Raw genomic sequence first — 20,406 nt, 5'->3', positions numbered from 1 at the left:
CTCTGTGGTCTCTGCACTGATGGAAAAGTGTGCTGTTGTTTGTATTCTGTTACAGAAAATAAAGCAAGAATAGGAGAAAGATATTGGCAAAAGCACTGTATATGTTTCTCCACTGGTTACTATTGTTTCAGATCTTTACAAGAATTACATGATTTTATTATCGTTCTAAAATATTCAGTAGGCCAATATAGGTTCCAGATACATGTATGTAAATGTATCTCTTAGAGACACAGAATGAGGGGAAAATTCAGTAGTAAAATGTTTCTTTTAATAAACAAAAGTACTAATGCAAATATGGGAGTATGAAATAAATTTTAGAGAGAACTGGAATAAAAGCCCACAGATTTATGCTTTTGAAGAAGTATTTAGTACATGTTCTGATTAAAAGCACTGAGAGGCCATATAAAATTATTGATCATACCTGAACCTCAGTTTCTTCAGTTTGAAAGAAGACCATAATATAGATCTTCTTGGCAAATACCCTAGCTTGACATATATTATATGAATGAACTTATTTATGATTTAGAAAATAAAATATAAAATTAGATACTGTATCACTGCTATCATAATAACTACTGAAAGCCTAAAATAGAGGTGTTCCAACACAAGAAGTGTTAGCCGAGGAAAATGACATTTCAGAAGGAACATTGTGATGCTTTCTATCAGCTGTGCTTCCAAATCCTGGCCGTATCACAGGCGGAGCTCTGGGTAGTGACTGGATTACGGATGGGGTATGGCCGGCTTGCTGCTGAGAGGCGGGATCAGTAGAAGGCAGGTCACTGGAGTTGTAGTTTGAAAGAGTTCATCTCTCTGCCCTTCTCCTCCCTTCTATCTCTGCTTTCTGTCCTCTACTCTGTGAACACCTCTCCTTGGCCGTGCCCCTCTGCTGTGTCGTCCTGCCTTGGTCCGTCTAACTGGACTGAAATGTGAGCCACAATGAATCTCTCATTCCTTATGTTGTGATTTTGGAGTATTTGTCTGAGCCACGAGGGAAGTAACTAAGACAAAAAAAATATTTAGGCATAATTTCTGAAGATACAAGCTGTTTCTGCAACAGTAGAGAAGAACAGCATCATAAGATGAGCAGGATATCACAGAGTTGCCCTGAAAAAAAAATACATTGTTAGCCGGGGATTTAGCTCAGCCATTCGGTGGCCTGCCTTGCAAGAGCAAGGACCCGAGTTCAATCCCCGGTACAAAACAAAAAACGACAACAACAAAAAAATTAGAAATCAGAAAATCATTAGATTGGTATATCTGTGCTCAGTTTAGTTCTAGCTGCTAAGGACTTTCTAATGATGAACCAGGCATCATGCAGGCCTGAAGATTTTGAAAGAATGAAATAATTGTACTGAAAGAGTCAATTACATAAGTTCCACCAGAGGGCTGGAAACTCGAGGATTTGCATATTTTTTGCTTCTTGCTTTCTTCCGTCTCTTATTTGATAGCTCTACTTGCCTTTCAATGTCACTCACTATTTACTTGAATCATAGCTACAGTTTTCTCTAATATCCTTGTTTTTAACATGGATTTCTGTATCAGAGATTATCCAGTTAATTTGAGTTTTTCTAATCAGTAAGCGAACCCTATAAGAACCCTTTCTCAGAACCTAGTAGCTAAAACATAACTTTGATTTTTTAAAAAAAGGAAAATATGCCTGCCAATACTTGAAGTGTGGAATTTTGAGGTAGATAAGAAATGATGAAAATCTGAACCCCTGGAGTTAAGGAAATACTCACAAGGCAGACATTCCCTGGGAAGCATCAAATTATATGGCAGTGGAAGGGCATATGCAAAGAGGTTAGAGATTTAGAATAATGGATGATATGTTTGATTTCCTTCAAAATTTGAACAGGTAAATAGAACAACAGGCTCATATGGTGAATATAATATTTGTCCAGGAAGGGAACAAGACAAAAAAAGGAGCAGTTCTCCTGTGAATGAACTATTTACTATTCAGGTTTGAGGTTCTGTCTTTCTCTTTTCATGTGCCATATTCTTTGTCCGCACCCTATCATCCTCCAAAAACCACCACACTCTTTCCTGTTTATTATCCTTGAAGCCTCTCAGAGTATCCACCAGGCTGACTCATTTTCTTTTTCTTAGGCCTTCTCACATTTTATGAACAACTCCAATTTTCTCACTAGACAATGTTTCCCTTATGAACAACTCTGATTTTTGCACTAGACAATGTCTCTCTTCTCAACACTCCAAAAATTAGAACAGTGCTTATATAAAATGCTATGCAATGTTTGAGAATAAAATGGGAAGGGGATGAATGGATGGATGGAGACAATTTCAACTTAGAACTGAAAAACAAAATTGATAGTAAGGAAAAAACATTAGAACTGGAATTCAAAGTTAAGCTCAATAATCACCATGATTATTACATAATTATTGCATCTAAAGTGTTAAGGTAAGGCCCAGTCGATTTATCTTACCAAGAGTAGAATTGGTCCAAATAAACAGCTGAGAAATTTAAATGAGAATTTAGAGTAGAATTCAAATCCAGATCACTCTAAATCTATCTATTTGCCATGTCATATAATTTCCCTGAGGAAGAAGAACCACCATACACTCACAATTATTAGGCGAAAGCCTCACACAAATGTGTCTTTGCAATTGATGATGCCAAGAAAAATTTCCTTAGGTAATATTCTTATTAAAAATACTAAGTGGACACAAAGCTTAAAAATATGTGCATAAATTATTTCAATTATAGGAAAAATATTCTCACTTCAAAATTGAATGAATTATCTAAATTCTTCCTCGGTGGAGATTGAGCCTATAAATAAGTGTGACCATGAGCACTAATTGGTTCTAGAACACTTTTTTTGTGAGTGTCCTTAAAAAGTGTGATCGAAAACTTTGGTGAATGGTAATGCCACATACCAGCCAAAAGAATAGCACACTTGTAAAAATTATGATGTGTCCTCAACCAGTTTGTTTACCACATCTGGCACTGTGCAACTTCTGTCACTCCACAAAAGTCAAAGCGATCTCCAAAAGCAAATGCTTGAATCCGTTCAGGAAATAAAGACAGTGAGACCAGAGAGCTCAACAAAAGGAAAGAGGACTTCCAGAACTGCTTCAGAAAGTAAAAACTTGGGGTCAGTGTGTTCAGATTGAGGGAGAGTATTGTGAAGGGAATTAATGGCAGAGCTTTATTACCACAATATTTTTAGAGGTTTAAACATTCACCGTATTTTTCAGTCACACCTGGTATAATCTGTGCTATTATTGGTAGCATTCACTTGATGACAGCCATTGTGGTAATCTCTTTACATGGGTTATTTTAATAATTATTTTATCCTGTTCAGAGGAGCGAAGCACTACTTCAGAAGACTATAACCTGCTTAGAGCCAGAGTGAAATAAGGGGTGGAGATGGAATTTGTATCTAGTTCTTGTTCTCTAGAACATATATGAACGGTGCAATGGTATGATTGGAAATTATCACAAATACTTCAATCATTTCACCCATCATTCCCTGAAAACCAATTTTGTTTTCTAAGCATGGTTCTTCATTGCTTCTGGACAGACTCCTGTAAGCTCCATGAACTTTGCTACCTCTTCAGCAACAGAATTTCCTAGAGTCATATTGCGATGCAAATGCAGCCTCACTTCCAACAACAGAGAGTCCCATCTTAGAAGAATCAGCATTTCCTCCTATATTTTGGGTTGCTACAGGATCCAGTCTGTCATTAGAAGAAATTGTAACTGGATTTTCTCTAGCTTTTTTTCTCATCTTCTCATAACTCTCTGGAATATATTTCTCCCTCCACTATTCTGGAGGGAGTATAGACAAGGAAGGAATAGAGAAAAAGATATCTGAACATTGCATTGATTGTCCTTCTGGAAGCCAGCATCTCACTCCTTGTGCATAGCAGATGATTTAACTGTGCTTTTCCATGAAGTGTGCCCTATCATTGGGGAATCTAGCTTTTGAAATATCCTTGACACAACTGAATGATACCTCTACCTTCCTTGTGATTAATTACTCTTTCTTAAGCAACTAGAAACCTGATTTCTTTGGATTTTCTTTAAAACCTTTCTCTATCCTTATGACTCCTCTTACTAGGATGTTAGAGGACGCTAGATGAGCTCTCTCATGCATAAGGCTCCATAAGATGCACCTTTTGTCTTTTCTTCCAACGACCTTGAAGATTGCAAACTAAGCCCAGATCTTCTGCCTTTCTGCATCATAAATGATTTTATATCCATATATGGTTTTATATGTAAAGATTATACATATATATCAAGCATAATCATCTGCACATATTTATGTACACTCACTTGTGTTATATGTGTGTAAATATATGTTTGTACATGTGTATGTGAATAAAGTTTTCATGTAATAGCACTTAGACTACCTAGTGTAATATCTTTATTTTTAACTATTATTCTTCAATTAAAGAAACAAAAAGGTATTTTGTAAAAATGGTTGATTACAGGGCCAAGGAACACAAAGTATACAAGAAAACTTATGTACTGTACTTTCAAAACCTAAATATTCATTGAAAAGTGATAGAGATTGGACAAAAAGATACATAACCAAGTATAATGAGCTTTTTCTGTAAAATCTGATATAATTTGAACATCAACGTGAATGACAATAAGGGGTTACAACTTCCTAAATACAATAGGAGACTGTGGTTCTATAGCAATATAAATAAATTAAATGATCATTGCAAAGTTTGTTGCAGAATGGAATATTAATAGTTTCAAATAACTTACTCTCAAAATGTCTCTTAATTACAAAAAGGAAATAATGCCTTCCTAGTGCATAACCTGGGAAAACTCCTTAATGAAGTGGTCAAAGTGAGTATCATCATTAATGGTACAAATTGAAATTGTGTGCTCCCTGTTAGGACAGTGAGGACACAGCCTCAGCTCTGTGATACTTCTGCCAATGAGGCAGAGCCTGAATAGAATTATAATAAAGCCTCAGATATTCCTTAATGGAGGAATATTCTATAAAAATCTGTCTAATGATCTTGAAAAGTGTTGCGTTCACAAAAGTCAAACTGAGAGTAAGGAATTATTGCAAACACAAATGAATAGTAAATGTAACCCTGATTCTGTGTTGAATTTTTTGCTATAGGAGACATCACCAAGACAAGTGAGAAAGTTTATTAGAGTCTTAGTGTGAGATAGAAGCATTGTATCAATCTTGATTTTTTATTGTAACTACTGTTTTTTATAAGCAGGGAAATTATTTCATAGTAAATCAGTGCTATTCATAGTTGTTAGAGCATCGCTTGGACTATGCATTCTGAAATGGTTCCTATAAATAGTTTTTTTATATCATAGTTACACATTTTGGTTAATTTACTTTTTCTTTTTCTTCTTCTTTTTTTTTTTTTTTTTTTTTTTTTTTTTTTTTTTTTTTTTTGTTGTTGTTGTTGTTGTTGTACCAGGGATTGAACTGAGGACCTTGTGCTTGCAAAGCAGGTGGTGGAAACACTGAGCTAAATCCCTGGCCCATATTTTGGTTAATTTAGAACTGTTCAAAAGTGAAAAAGAAAGTGTCTATGAATAATAAAAAAAAATGATCCCCTTCACTTTACAATCTAAGACATTTATAACCTGGACAGGTGAAAGAAGTCACGAGACATTTAACTAGTTCTAGTTTATATTTGCCAAAGTTTGTATTTTACTGTGGAAATTCAATGACTATAACTGATTGAATGTACCCTATCAGCAAAAGGATCTAAAGATTTTACGGTAGTTTTCATCTCTATTTTCTGACAAACCCTCGAATAATATATTTTCAACTGACCTTCGCTAACTCAACTTTGCTTCATTTTCCACTTACATATGATTAGAACAATAGTGAAGTGCTTTTTCTAAATAAGTAGACTTGCATTCTTTCTAATAATAGATATATTTCAAACACTTGAATATCAAGGCCAGTGAAAAAATATTCTACTTGCTTTTTATATTTTTATTTTTGAATCTTAAATCATGTGTTCATTTGAAAAACTGCTTAATACAAAATGAAATCTTGATATTTTTCCTACCAATATGCCTGTTACAGTTTTACTAATAAAAAGTTTTTCCATTGATTCTTACTGTGTTATATTAAAATTTCCAAGGCTCAGAATAAAATTCTCAAAATCTCTTAAATCAATATTCATTAACTTCTGCATCAAAGAACAGAAGAGAAATCATGGAAAGAAATGGGCTAGAAAGAAGTGCTAAATACTGACATATTCTAAAGTGCAGTGATCATTTTTAAAATATTACAAATTCATAAATATTAAGTGCTTGGACAATTAAACTTTAATCATGTTCATCGAATCTCCAAAAACCAGAAATAAATTTGATTGTTTATTAATGGTCAGAAAGTCTTAATTCCAGAAGGAACTTTTCTCCTGAATGTTAATTCCACAGTCTCAGTTAACTAGTAAGTCTCCAATTTATGAACAGTTCATTTGCTAGCTTTTATAGGTATAAACAGACCTCCATTCATAGATATGCATGAATTACAGAAGTAGCTCACATGTGTTCTGGACATTGTCACTGTTGCGTTGCTGTGCGCTTACTGTACAGGGCAACCGAGTCATGTACAGTAGAATAGCGTTCAATCAGAGCCCAGGATATGTGGAAGAAAGAGGAAAAGCACCAGTGATGTGGAGGGGACTTCTGGAAAGCACAAAGCAATATATATTATATATTTGCGTCAAAGGTGTATAATTCTCACTCTGTCTGACAATTAATGAATCTCAACTTACAAAAGTTCTTCTGGAAGGGAATTCATTTGTAAGCCAAGGACCCCTTCTGTTGTCCAGCTCTTTTTGGGTAAAGGGGACGCCACTCCAGGCCGTCAGAGCTGAGAACATGTGAATTAAAACCACAATTAAATGCCAATAAGCATCCAGTAGCTTACATACAATTTTAAAAAGCAAAACTGAATAATAAATAGGTACATAAAGCTGTCATATCTGTAATGGAACTTTCATTCACCACTAGTAGGAATATTAACCTATATAAATATTTCTTTTCTTAAGAGAAAGAGAGGCAAAAAGTATAAGTCCTGACACACGTTTCCAAAGCAGCCATGCTTTTATACACAAAGCTAGAAATACTTAAACAACTATTAGCTGGTGAATGGAAATGTAATTTGTGCTACAAACCAGTAATGGAATTCCACTCAGTAATGTAAAATAACTGAGGAGTGATATGTACAACACTATGAATGAATCAGAAGAAATTGTACTAAATCAAAGAAACAGACAGATGTTTGCATGTTATGATGCAATTTATATAAAATACTAGTAGCTGCAAAATCTATCAGTGTCTTCCTGTGTAAGAGGATGTGGTGGGATTGGAGAGAGGTAAGAGAGAGGGTTAACAAATGGGTAAGGAAAATTTTAGCGAGTGATGGATACATGTATAATCTTCATGGTTGTGACTGTGCATTTTGTAACATGCAAAAGGATATAAAATTCCAATTTCAGTATTCATAAAGTTTTATTAAAATATGTCCATGCTTACTAAGCTACACATAGTGTACGGCAGAGTTGAAAAAAGTTAACCAGCATATTTACAACTGTACATTTGCAAAAAATATTGCACTAAACTCATTCTGAGGTTGTCTTTGCCCATGGTGACCGCAATGGCCAATTTTCATCCTGTCATTTCTTCACCATTTTACTCTACCTGGTTTCTAGAACAATATTTAAAAATGTAGGCTTATTAATGCCACACCTATTCTGCTAAAGACACAATATAAAATTTGGATTTATACTGCAAGGCCCTTCAAAACCTGACCTCGTTATCTTTTTTTAAAATTAATTTTATTGGTACATTTTAGGTATACAATAGAATGACATTCATCGTTGGAAATTTGCGCCTTTACATAAACCATCTTGGTTCTTACTTTTCCACCATTTCCCTGCCCTCCCTTCAACCCCTCCATCCCTCCATATCTACAAAGACTTTGTTTCCAGCTTTTTTCTTTTTCTCATGTAATTCCATTGTTCTTTTCAGTTCAGCTTTTACCAACAATCTTTGAAATTCATTCTAAAATGTAGAGCTCCCCAAATATCCAATGTTCTAGTAGAATCCTCTGCCTTTTCTGTCCTGTCTGCCCCATGACAGACAGTTGTTCATATCTCATTAATTATACTTCATTTCATATATGTTTGGCCTATAGTCTTTCTTAGCCCTATTCAAACTAACAATAAATTCTTTTTGTCTCATTATATTTTATGAATGTAGTAGAATGCCTCATATGAATATTTTAATGTCAATGTAATTGTATTGAATCAAAGTGTTTATATGTTAGAGTCTTTTTTTTTTTTTTTAGTACCGGGGATTGAACTCAGGTCCTTGTGCTTGTGAAGCAGTGGCCAGAACCACTGAGCTAAATCCCCAGCTATATGTTAGAGTCTTTATCAAGTCATACTTGTGAGTTACACAAGTTAATGCTAATGCCTGCTTAATAACGCCTTTAGAAATAAAGAAGGAAAGTAGAAGTGAAAATAGAGAGGGAGAGCAAAGATCAAAGAATGGCTAAATGGAAAGAATAAAAATCGAGGAAAGAATAAAAAACAATAAAATGAAAAGATAGTGTGAAGGGAGAAGCGATGTGATAGGACAGAAAAGATGATAATAGGGAAAGGAAAGAAGGAAATACAATGGAATAAATATGAGAAAAGGAAAAAGTAGAGATGAAGTTTTTGTAAGTTGTGAGGGGTGGAGGGGTTGAAGGGAGGGAAGGGAAATGGGAAAAAATAAGAATCGAGATGTGTTATGTAAAGGTGCAAATTTCCAAAGATGAAAGTCATTATGTAGTATACCTAAAATGTACCAATAAAATTAATAATAAACAAACAAACAAACAATAATGGAAAGGATGAAATTGTCAGATGCAAGAAAAAAGTGAAAGGAAGATATTATGATTTTTATCTAGATGTACCTCTAACTCTGCATGTGCTCATAACTGGAGCTTTGGAGATGATTAAATGATATGAATTTGATACTTACCAGTAGATTAGTAATTTGATGAGTTAGGTTATCACTAAAGGTGATATTAGAGGAGAATTCTGGTTGAAGGAGATGGGTGACTAGCAGTGTGACCCCGAAGTACCTATATACCTCCTCCACCCCCGATCTCTTTCTGTTTCTTGCTTCCGTGCCATAAAAGTACTTTTCTTCTGCCATGCCATCTTTTCTTGGAGTCAGCAGATTATGGAATGATAACCCTACAAACTGAGAAGCATTGTGAAACGTTCCTCCTTTCATTTGTAGATGTCAGATACTGTGTGTCAGCTACCAGAAAGTAACTAAGTCAGAAGAGAAAAAGAAAAGGAAGAAAAAAGAAAGAAGAAAAGAAAGGAAGAGAAGAAAGCAAGAACAAAAGCAGAAATGACAGAAGATAAGGAAGAAATGAAGCAAAGAAGGAAAAGAAACAAGAAAATGTAGAAAGAAAAATCAAAAGGACAGAGATATGAAGAAGGAAAGAAAAAAATAAAAATGAAGACAAGACAAAAAGAAGGAACAAAGAAAAAAGGAAAAAATGAATTGAAATAATGGAGCATAGAAAGAAAGGCATGAGTGGAATTACAAGAAAAAAGAAGGAAGGAAAGGAGGGAAACTGAAGAGAGGAAAAATGAAAAGAAGAAAAGGGGGGAACAAGAGTAGAACATACAATGCACATATAGAAAAATATTTAAACTTGTACACCTTGAGGTACTTTAGTTGTTGACAGTTCATGTCAATTTGAAATGATCTATTCCCCACCTAAATTTATCTGTGTATCTATGTTTCAAATCTTTTCTTTGAAAAAAAGGAGGATTTACTTTAAAAAAAATCCCTTTCTTGTAAAGAGAAATGATAACTTTTATGAATTCAAGACATTCTTGACAATGAAAGAAACATCTTCAATTTACATTTTAACAAATGTAACACACAGACATCTGGAAGAAACAAACTGACAGTCACTTGGTCCAGAAGTCTGGACAGCAGTTTGGACATGTGGAATAGATATCGAAGTCTCAGAGTTTACTTCATTCTTAATGTATATCTTGTTCTGATCCCTTTATGGTATATTCTAGAACAGGTGTGTAACAGTGAAAACCCAGAATATTGCAACGGACATCATAATGTTCTAGCTAGTTCATTAGAATGTCTGCAGAAGAATTTATTAATTATCTTACCACTCACTCCCATCTCACTAAATTTAAGTATATGTCATAGATTGAACACTTATGACACCCAGTCTTATGAAGGTTGCATTATCTGGAAAAATTCAATATTTTTAATTGTTTTTCCATTAGGCAGAACTTTACAGGTTACCATGCCTTAATTATTCATTATATTGAATTCATTATATATAATTTCCCCTGTTTGTTAAAAATAAAATTAATTTGTACTATTTTAGTTTTTCACACCAGAGAAACTATTTGGTATTTACACATGTGTGACTTAATTATTTCATTTAGGAGTATATCCTCAATATGTATCCATTTACCTATGAATGAATCTAATTTCTTATTCTTTATGGCTGAGTAGTATTCCGTTTTATAGAAAAAACACGTCTTCTTTATCCAGCTTCCAACTGATGGGTAAATGGACTGTTTCCAAGTTTAGCTATTACAAACTGTGCCACTATAAACATAGGTGTCCATATATGTCTGTGGTATGATTCTTTTAATTCTTTTGGAAAGATAACCAACAGAGGGATGGAAGGGTCAAATGGAACCTCTAGTTGCAGCTCTTTGAAGTATCTCCATATTGATTTCCATAGTGGTTGCACCAGTCTGCACTCCCACCAACAATGGAGAAGGGCTCCTTTCTCCCCACAACCCCACCAACATTTGTTATTGGTTGATTTCTTGATAGCAGCCATTCTTTGTGGGGTGAGGTGGAATCTCAGCGTTGTTTTCATCTGCATCTCTCGAATGACCAGTGATGTGTTTGTGAGTAGGAAAGGGAGGAGAGGGTGAAGGGAGGGCAGGGACAAGGGGAAAAAATGAGAACTGAGGCCTGTCATGTAAAGGTACAAGATCCCAATAATGAATGTAACTGTACTGTATACCTAAAATGTACCAAGAAACTCAATTTAAAAAATAAATAAATAAAATTAATTTGCATTATGTTTCCTTTTCCTCTTTCCAACTCTAAATAGCTAATTGCTAAAGGAAGCACCCAGATAAGTTTGAAACATTACAGTACTTTCTAACATTTACCACCCAAAAGACTTAAAGAACACAACAGTGTGTCTGAGAAGGTTACAAGGTGGATTCGTGGCATAGCTCAGCTAAATTGATTTTAACTATTTTCATCTGCTTCTCCCAATCCTTAAATTGCTATAGCTCCTTGTTTCTTGATGACCTCTCACACACCAGCATGAAGAATTTTTAATAGGATTTATTAAAGAAATAGAGAATACATTGGAGAAGTCATTTTTCCCCCTCTCTCTCTAGCAAGATACAGGACATGGGCCATCTAGTCCTTCAAAGCTAATATGCATTCTTTGAAAAATGCACACCATTCACCCAAATTTGTCCTCCTTCTGTACACTTATCCTATTGTACATAGATATCTGGACGAGGAATTCACTAATGTTCTTCTTTTGGTGGTGGTGGGGACCCAATGGACAGACCAGAATACAAAGTATGTTTTTTAGAGACCAAGAGGTCTGAATGCAGACAGGTATTGATGTCAGGCTTTAGGGCAGCCAATTCTGGAGCATTTGAAAACACATGAAGCTAAATCACACGTACACACACACAAATAGCAAGTTGTGAATGCCTTGCATTCACATGTGCAAAGAATGCTTTGAATGTGTAATAATAAAAAACTGCCATGACAGCCACAGAGGATTTCATTTATACTTCAGCATAACTTCAGCATATGTAGTTTTTTTTCTCATTAAGTTTACTGGTACATTTTACATATGCAGTACAGTTATATTCATTCTTGGGATCTTGCACCTTTGCATGACAGGTCTTGGTTCTCATTTTTTCCCCATAAACCTACCCTCGCTTCACCTCCTCCTCCCTTCCCTATTTACAAAAACTTTGTTTCCATTTTTTCATTTTCTCAGATATTTTCCTTTTCCCTTATTTCCTTTCCCCTACAGTTCCCACTTCCCCTACACCTTTAGCCCTTTTATTCCTATTTCACATTGTCAATTATACCATTAGGATCTTATGTATAATTATAATTTTTCACACCAGAGAAACTATTTGGTATTTACACGTGTGACTTATGTATTTCACTTAAGAGTATAACCTCAATATGCAAATGAAGAATTTTTAATATAACATTTTATCATTTAAAACTGCAGTGTTAAGAATTGAAGACATTATGTTAGCTATGGTTGGACCCGAAGGAAAAGGAATAACTCGGCATTGACCTTCCTGTCTTCCTCTGACCCAGAATTATGAGATTGCGTGGGTGATTTTGACTCATCTCCTGCAAATAAACACTCTGTTAAGCACTGTCTTCTGGAGAAGGACTCCTAGTATGGAGTACAAAACCTCAGGTCCAGAGTGACAGAGGAGGTAGATTTGCAAACAGATTTCTTTAGAGATAATGGTTAGGGACTGCCATCTAGGGTGTATGTAGTAGGGAAGCATGTTTCCTCGCTAGTCTGTTTTGCGTGCTTTATGGAATTTCTTCAGCAGCACAAAAGGGACCTGTCAACTTTGATAGAACTTTTAACAATATAAGACAAAGCCTTCCAGACCCATTCTCATGTTTCATCTTGCCCAGAACTTGTTTATAAGTTGATGCAATCAGCTTTTGTGACTTTGTTCTCCAAGATATCAACCTAAAATGATTAGGGGCAGAACATACGAAGGTACATCGTCTATTACAAACTCAGAGGGTGGCCAACATGACTGAGTTTGTATAAATCTTTCTAGGGTATAAGTTTATTTTCTTTTTGTCTTCTCTTCCCTAGAGTAGAAGATAAGCATTCACTGGGTTTTTAACATTAATCTTTTCCTGATTTAACACAAAACTATGTCTTTCACGTTTCAACTGGATCTTCTGAGACTTTCTACTGGAGATTTTTCTGGGCAAGCCTGTACTTAGTCAACTCACCCTTACTCTTTATTTTAGATTTTAGATGTTGATTTTTTCTGATTTTTGCTTCTCATACTTTCTCTGTTTTATTCCACTTTTAATTTTATTCCATGTACAAGACATTACTTGAAGAAACAGACAAAAACTTTAATCTGCCTTGCATACATCTGCTCATTTTCAGAATGTAAAAGCTCTCTGGTTCTCAGTAATGTTGAAAAAGGCACAGGCTACCACTTGGGTCACCAGAGATAGAAGCATAACTCTATTATTTATTGGCTCAGGACCATGGACAGATACCCCAATTTCTCTAGTCCTCCCGTTTTCATAGATTATAAGAAATTCCACTGCAATCCATTTCACGGATTGACAACTTCCTCATGTATGACCACATGTAATTTGTGATATTAGAAGACATGTTGGACCAGGGATTTAGCTCAGTGGTTGTGTTGCCTGCCTCGCAAACGCAAGGACCCGAGTTCAATACCTGGTACAAACAAACAAACAAACAAAACCCTGTTATATGGAACCTGCACAAATTTAATCTGAAAAATAAAAAAAATCCCTGTTCTTGCTATTAATTGAGACTTCTAGAAACTTTTATACATAAGTCAGATATACCTATTGTCTTCTTTTTAAATAAATATCTACTGAGTTTTTCCGCTTTCTCATTACAATTTTCATTCTTTACCAAATATGCATGCTTAATTCATTTTCCTAGGAAATGTGAATTTCCATTCTCAGTATCATTAGGCTGGATTGGAGGATATGTTTATCAGACTTCAGAGGGATGCATTTTGAAAGATCTTCTTTCAAAATTCTGTAATAGCAAAAATCCTTATATTTTCATGGGTGTATTCCCACTCCTTTTCTGAATAGCCTGTTTGCCTTGGCCAAGAACAGTGCTACTTATAAACTGCAAACTACCTACTAAGATAATGTATGGAAAAATAAGTATATTTTATTTTCTTGCTTATTTTCATAAACAAAGAATTTTCTTATATTGATATAATTTTTTAAAAAATGTTTAAATTTTATAACTATAATTCCTTCAGTACTGTATGATTAGTTTATAATTCAAGATATCTGTTATGAATTAGTCTTTTCCCTCAATACAGAAGTTTAGAAGTACCTTTATGAGTCCAAAACATAAAGCAACCTTCATTCTTACATAAGTAATGAGGAGCAGCTATTCAGTGTGTATGTGATCAGAATTGGACAGAAGATTTGAAGAATATCTACATTGTACTACTTTTGCATTATTATTGTTGTGTTCTCAGCTAAAATAAAACTTTTCAGGCCTCATGCCTAGAAGGAAAGTTTTGACACATTGGAAGGAGCTCAATGCCACCTTAATTTCATAAGTAATGAGCCAAGACCTCAAAGACTTCCCCAAGCTCAGGAAATACTGAAGTCATATCTCCTGCCTCCAGACTCCTTTGCTCCCATCTAAACCACTATTTTCCTTCCCTGAAGATAGCAGCCCAATGAGAAAAGTAGAGGGTAACTTTCATTGTGACTTCAGCTAATTCCCTGCATCCAGATTAGCTTCCATTTGTAAAGGAATGAAAAGCCAACAGAGAGTTATTTCAATGTTTCAGAAGCTCATAAAGAGTTCGGGGTCAAGCATAGTTATAAAATGGATTAACATCTGAGCATTTCCTCCTGCAAACCTTTCCTGTTTTTCAGCCCTTGCCTGCTGACAGTAGCAGAAAAAAGATGGGTTTTGCTTTGTGGTGGTGTTGTTCCAGCCCAGTAAAAGGTCTAGTGCCTCAAAAGTGCACAGACTAAGTCTGTGCATGGCATTTTTCATTGCCAGCAAAACCAACAGAATAGCAAATTATGCTTGGAAGATGTCACTTGGAAGAGAAAAGACACAATGGGTTTCATTTTTCAATCATAATTTCCTTTGAATAAAAGAGGAGCTTTCACAGGCAAAACTTTCAGTTTGTTTTGTATAACTGTGAAACATCTTCCTGTAAAGAAAATGACTAGGTGCTTATTGGATATTTAGTCATTCCTCTTTGAGTGCCTTTGACTTTCAGTCATCTCTTCCCAATCCTAAATTATCCATTTCCATTTTGAACAGGCACACGGCTGAGCTAGGAGTTGACAAAAGAGGACAGAGAGACAAAATAAGGAGCACAGATTCCAGAGATTGAGGCGGAAAGAAGGAGGGAAATGAGTTCTAAAGCAATGGTTGAGGAAATAACATACACTGAGGTCAGAGCAAACACATGAGAGGTTAGCAATCAACAGCAGTAATCCCAGAACCTTACAGAGATGGGGCCTATGAGAGCTCTAATTTGCCTAGTTTATTCCAAGGCATGGGCAGCATTGGAATTGCTGGTGCAGACAAGTGCAGTCCATATGTGGGACAAGTGTATAATCCAGAATCCACTTAAATGCTCACGTAGATGTGACTCTTTATTTTCTAGAATATAGGCATTCCTTTTAATCAGATTACTTTCATATAGTTAAATGTTCCTCAGTAAATAAAAGAATAGTTTTATTTTAAAAATACTTTACAATATGTTCTTTAATATATTGTATGCAGCCTATTATGTTATGTAAAAACTGAACAATTATTTATAATCATTCTATAAGCAAAATTGTATAGGAAAGTTTTATTTAAATTACTAAGAGATGCCTAAGTAATTTTTATATAAAAGGAAACTACCTTTAACTTTAGATGACCTTACATTTATAATATATGGGTCATTAGAGAGACACATAAAATGAGAGAGAAAAATAAGAGAAACACAGTCAAGGAAAATGGAAACAAACGACAGATTATTTTAAGAAAATTTAATGCAGTCGCAGCATTGATATCATTTAGGCACTTGTAAGGCTTGTTGGTACCACCTTAGATTTTACCGAGTAGGGGTTTGCATTTTAATAAGCTCTCTGATGATTCATATATATACTAAAGCTTGAGAAGCACTGGTTTAAATGATCAACAGAATCAAAGAAATGTTAAATGATAGTTGCATTTTCTTTTTTTAAATAAAAATGTATCATAAATCAATTCTACCTTTTTTACAGTAGAAAGCCCCACTGGGAATTGGGATTTTACTGGCTTGGAGAGGAATTATCTGGAAATCTGTTTATAATATTATAACTATGGGTATCCAAAATAGATCATTGACAGGTGTTAATATTAAGCAACTCACAGGCTAGAATGTAGAGACCTACGGTTGTAGCATTATTGGAGAGATGATACTGCAGGAGAATTATTGAATTGATGTGAAGACTATGATGGATGAAATCAGCCTAACTCACTTTCCACATGTTTGAAATCCATATGGTTGAGATTTCAATGGAAAAGAAGTTATCCTAGAATGTGACTAAATTGCTGAAAAATCATTTTTCATTGCTTAATTTCCAAATATGAAATCTATTCTCCATATTTAAATTACATTGTCCAGCTTTGAGGGTCAAAATAGAATTTAAAGTCCATACTACAAAGTCTATATTAGACAAACTTATAGGGAAGCCAAATTGCTTATTCTAAAAATAAAATTTTGAGCCAGTATGTATTATATTAAATATTTATACTGTAAAATATGGGTAGATCTTATGGTTCACACCTAGGAAAAAAGCCCTATGATAGTAGAATGTAAGAAACAAAAGTATAGAAGAATTTGAAATACTTCTGGGGATGAAGTGAAATCAGTGAGGCCAAGAGTAACGAGGAGAGATGGGAGTTTACAGGACCAGAGGATTAACACTCACAAAAATTACCTCTTCCCTTCTTTCGAGACGTCTACTGGAGAATGCTTTTGGAATCACTTTGAATTAAAAACAAGATACTTACCAGCATATGAATTTGGGAGAGGGCACAAATATTCAGTTTATTAACTGGGAAGTCTTCATCCCTCATGTGATGGTACTTTTAGATGGTATTTTTGGAGATTATTAGAGCTAATATGAGGCTACTGTGAGGTCATAAGAGTGGGGCTCATGATGAGATTTGTGACTTTAACCAAGAGACACCAGAGAGCTACCTCTTTGTTCTATGACTGTGTGAAGAGTTGTACAAAACTGGTCACCTGCAAGGCAGGAAGAGAGCTCTCATCAGAAACCAACCTTACTGACACTTTGCTCTTGAATTTGGAGCTATGGGAAATAAATTTCCGTTGCTTAAACAAACAAACAAAAAAGAGGTAATGAGATGTTTGAGGCAGACTAGAAAGTCAAGTGGTGAGATGTGGGGGAAGAGAGAGAAATGTAGAAATAAAAGGTCTGATTTTTAAATCTGAGATCTTTTTGACACTGAGGACATGGGTAATATCTGAGAAGTCTCTATTCACCTATCATAAAAGCTAAAGCATGCAGAGAAATAAATTTCTGCTGTATTGTGTGGTGAAGCAGATTTTTAGAAGGGATTAAAGGAGGAAGCAGATCTCCAAAGAACAATGATAGAGGGACTATCTGGTTAAGTCAGCTTCTCTAAGCTTTACCTTTGAGCAATACCAAATACTATTCATGTTAACAGGCCAATATACATGCATGGTGAATTCAGTAGCAGTGTCAACCAGTACAGCAATGATTGCTAGAGGTTTCCCTCCTCTGAAACAACTCATCAATATACTCACAAATTTTATTATCTCCTGGAAGAGAAGAAATTTGGTAGTAGGTAAAGTTAGCTTGAGCTGGCAAATGAAAATTTCTAACTTTTGCATGGATGGGGCTCAAGAGCAAAGTTAATTTCAATTGTAGAGAAACAAGCAGGTCTTAATCTTTATATCAGTCATTTTTATCACTATAAATATAAAACCTGTCACCAATGTGCTCTGGGGAAATAAATTTTAATATCATGTAGTTGTTTGATTTTCAGCCTATGCTACACGGGTTTGTGCAGTTCTGAGATGACAGGCAGGAGAAAAGACTGAGTGGGTGGGATGTTTTGTGTTCTTCATGACCTTTTAGTAATTCCACCTCGTAATATTAAAAAAAAAAATGCTACTTTCTAAATGCCCTCTTGTTGGAAGAGAAAGAGTCCATGGGCTTATGTGGAACTTCTTCAGCCTCAGAGTGTACCTGGATGTTGTGTTTCTTGCCTCTCCATCCAGAGCTCTGGTCACTCTACTATAGTCTCAGTGCCACAGATGAGTGTTACCCTCCTGTCCAGGACATCATGTCCACAATCCCAAGTATTCTAATTGTTACAATCCCAATGCCTTCTTTATTCTGACAGTTTCCAGGCTCTTACTACCACTACTCTTGCGGGATGGCTACTGGCCTAACCTCCTTAGCTCAGGATCTAAATCCTGGTTCTCTGAGTGATGTATGCTAATTCTGAAATTGATGTATTCTGTACTGCTCAGCATCTTCGCACCTGAAACCAGCTTTGAGGACAGTTCAAAACTAAGACTTAAATAAGAACCGAGACATATCATGTAAAGCTACAAGATCCCAATGATTAATGTAACTGTATTGTTTGCTTTAAATGTACCAATAAACAATGGGGGAGAAAAGCTAAGACTTAATGGCATTGAAGGATATGATGCCAAAGCATTTTATATTTTTGCATTGACTATAATGTGCCATCCTTTACTTTTTAAGAACTTAGGTCTCCACAGGATTTGCTGGGACAATGTCTGCATTCCGTGGTGACTAAAATGACTTAGAGGTTAAAACACAAATTGTAAAGGAATAGAAGGTGTGTGTGCAAGGAATGAGTAAAAAAAAAAATGGCAAGATGAAGTTGAAGTCATGGGAATTAATTTCACAGGAAAGTTGTTATTGCCCCCTTTAGCAGCTAAAATTCACATACAGCCACATCTTAAGTAATGTGTCGAGCTGTCCGAAAGATAATTTGAATCCTGTCAAGGCAAACAAGAATATGCTCACAAATTCAAGAGCAATATATGTGCAATTTGCACAACATCAATTTCTTTGGTTGTTTTTGGATGGAGCCATCACCATCAATTAAGTTAGTGACTCTTTGATTCAAATTACTTTTTGACATGTAGTCAACTAAATGGCTCACACAAGCATTATTTGCTGTAAGGTTCCCTAGGCAGCCGTATGGTAAATGTAAACAGGTGGGAAGGCAGAACAGAAATGCTGCAGAAGCAGCCTCCTCCCCTGCAGCAGAGAGAGTAATAACATAAAGAAATACAGAGATATTATTAGATGGCCTGGAATAGGGTTTACGGAAACAGAGATTTGCATATTTATTACATCTTGCTACCGATTCAATATTGCTCCACTTGTGGTTGCCTCTTAACCCCACATCGGGTTCTGTTATAATTGAGCCTCAGAGGTTAAGCAAGGGTGAAGCTGACTCCCAGACCTTAGAAGGATGTTATCCCCTGCTATGAACTAGAACTTCACAAGTGGCAATAAAAAACAATGATATTGTTGACCATGTTGCTCAAACTAGGCCTTACAGAGCCAACATGTTTTTAGAAGCATGGAGGCTGCAAAGCACTCTTTCAAAGTATAAAGATGTTTAATGATCAATAAATAAGTGTACAAAACAAGGTGCATAAAAAGGCTCTTTATTATCATGGTCAGCATCAGCATTACCATTAAAATAAGTGTTATCTATATACAGGATAGACCTGGTTGAAATTTCCAAAAGACTGAACAAAGATCTTAGGTGTTACAAACAACTCACTGCCATGCCCATGTGCTTCCACATGAAAGCTCAAAATAGGAACTCAAATATTTGTTTCCAGTGCCTTCATGAAAACACATGACACGTATGGTACATGATAGGTCACAAAGTACACAACAAAATAAAATTCTCTTGGTTAGAGCGTATGGATGAGTAATGCATTAACCTCACACTAGACTGAATGAAGCATAAATTCTGGTAATACATTAACTAGCCATGACCTTTAGAATTATTCAGTTCTTTGGGGGTGCTGTTGACCTCTCTAGAAGACAGGATAATGTCACAAATCTCTGTAACTTTGGGGCTACTGGAAAGATAACATGCTACAATCCATATGAAAATAGCTCGACAAGCTGGGAACAGTGACAAAAGTAACTTGTTTTTGTTTTATCATCACTTTCCACAGACATTGGTTCTTAAATAAGAACATTTCTAAAGGGAGGAAAGAGCACAAATCCCTTAGCTCCCTATACCACAGTCCAATTTGATATTTCTTATTCACAAGATAAAATGTTTCATGCTAAGATATACAATTCCAATACCTTTGTGTTTACTGGTTTATAAAATTCAGGAGCATAAAATCCCAAGTTTCCTTGGGTTTTTGCCAAGCGTAGAATCCAGATGGAAGGCTGAACATTAAGCCTGTTATGCCAAACTTAAATTTGGCTATAAATTGCTGGATAGTTTCAGTTCAAAGAAACATGACAGTATTATCTTTAAAGCAAATTACAACTGAAAA

General features: G+C 35.3%; 1 long non-coding RNA gene across 1 annotated transcript; it reads right to left on the bottom strand.

The window, feature by feature from the left end:
- Positions 1-6,516: 6,516 nt before the first annotated feature.
- Positions 6,517-16,923, bottom strand: LOC104871916. Its single transcript, XR_782996.1, has 3 exons — positions 16,857-16,923; positions 6,736-6,833; positions 6,517-6,646 (listed from the first exon to the last, which is right to left on the bottom strand). It is a non-coding gene; the product is annotated as an uncharacterized LOC104871916 (long non-coding RNA).
- Between the last annotated feature and the right edge of the window lie 3,483 nt (positions 16,924-20,406).

This window comes from Fukomys damarensis, unplaced genomic scaffold, assembly GCF_012274545.1.
Source record: "Fukomys damarensis isolate Sample0158 unplaced genomic scaffold, DMR_v1.0_HiC HiC_scaffold_30, whole genome shotgun sequence".
Classification (NCBI taxonomy): Eukaryota; Metazoa; Chordata; class Mammalia; order Rodentia; family Bathyergidae; genus Fukomys; species Fukomys damarensis.
Note: the sequence above shows the minus strand (reverse complement) of the source record. Positions and strands in the feature narration are given on the sequence as shown.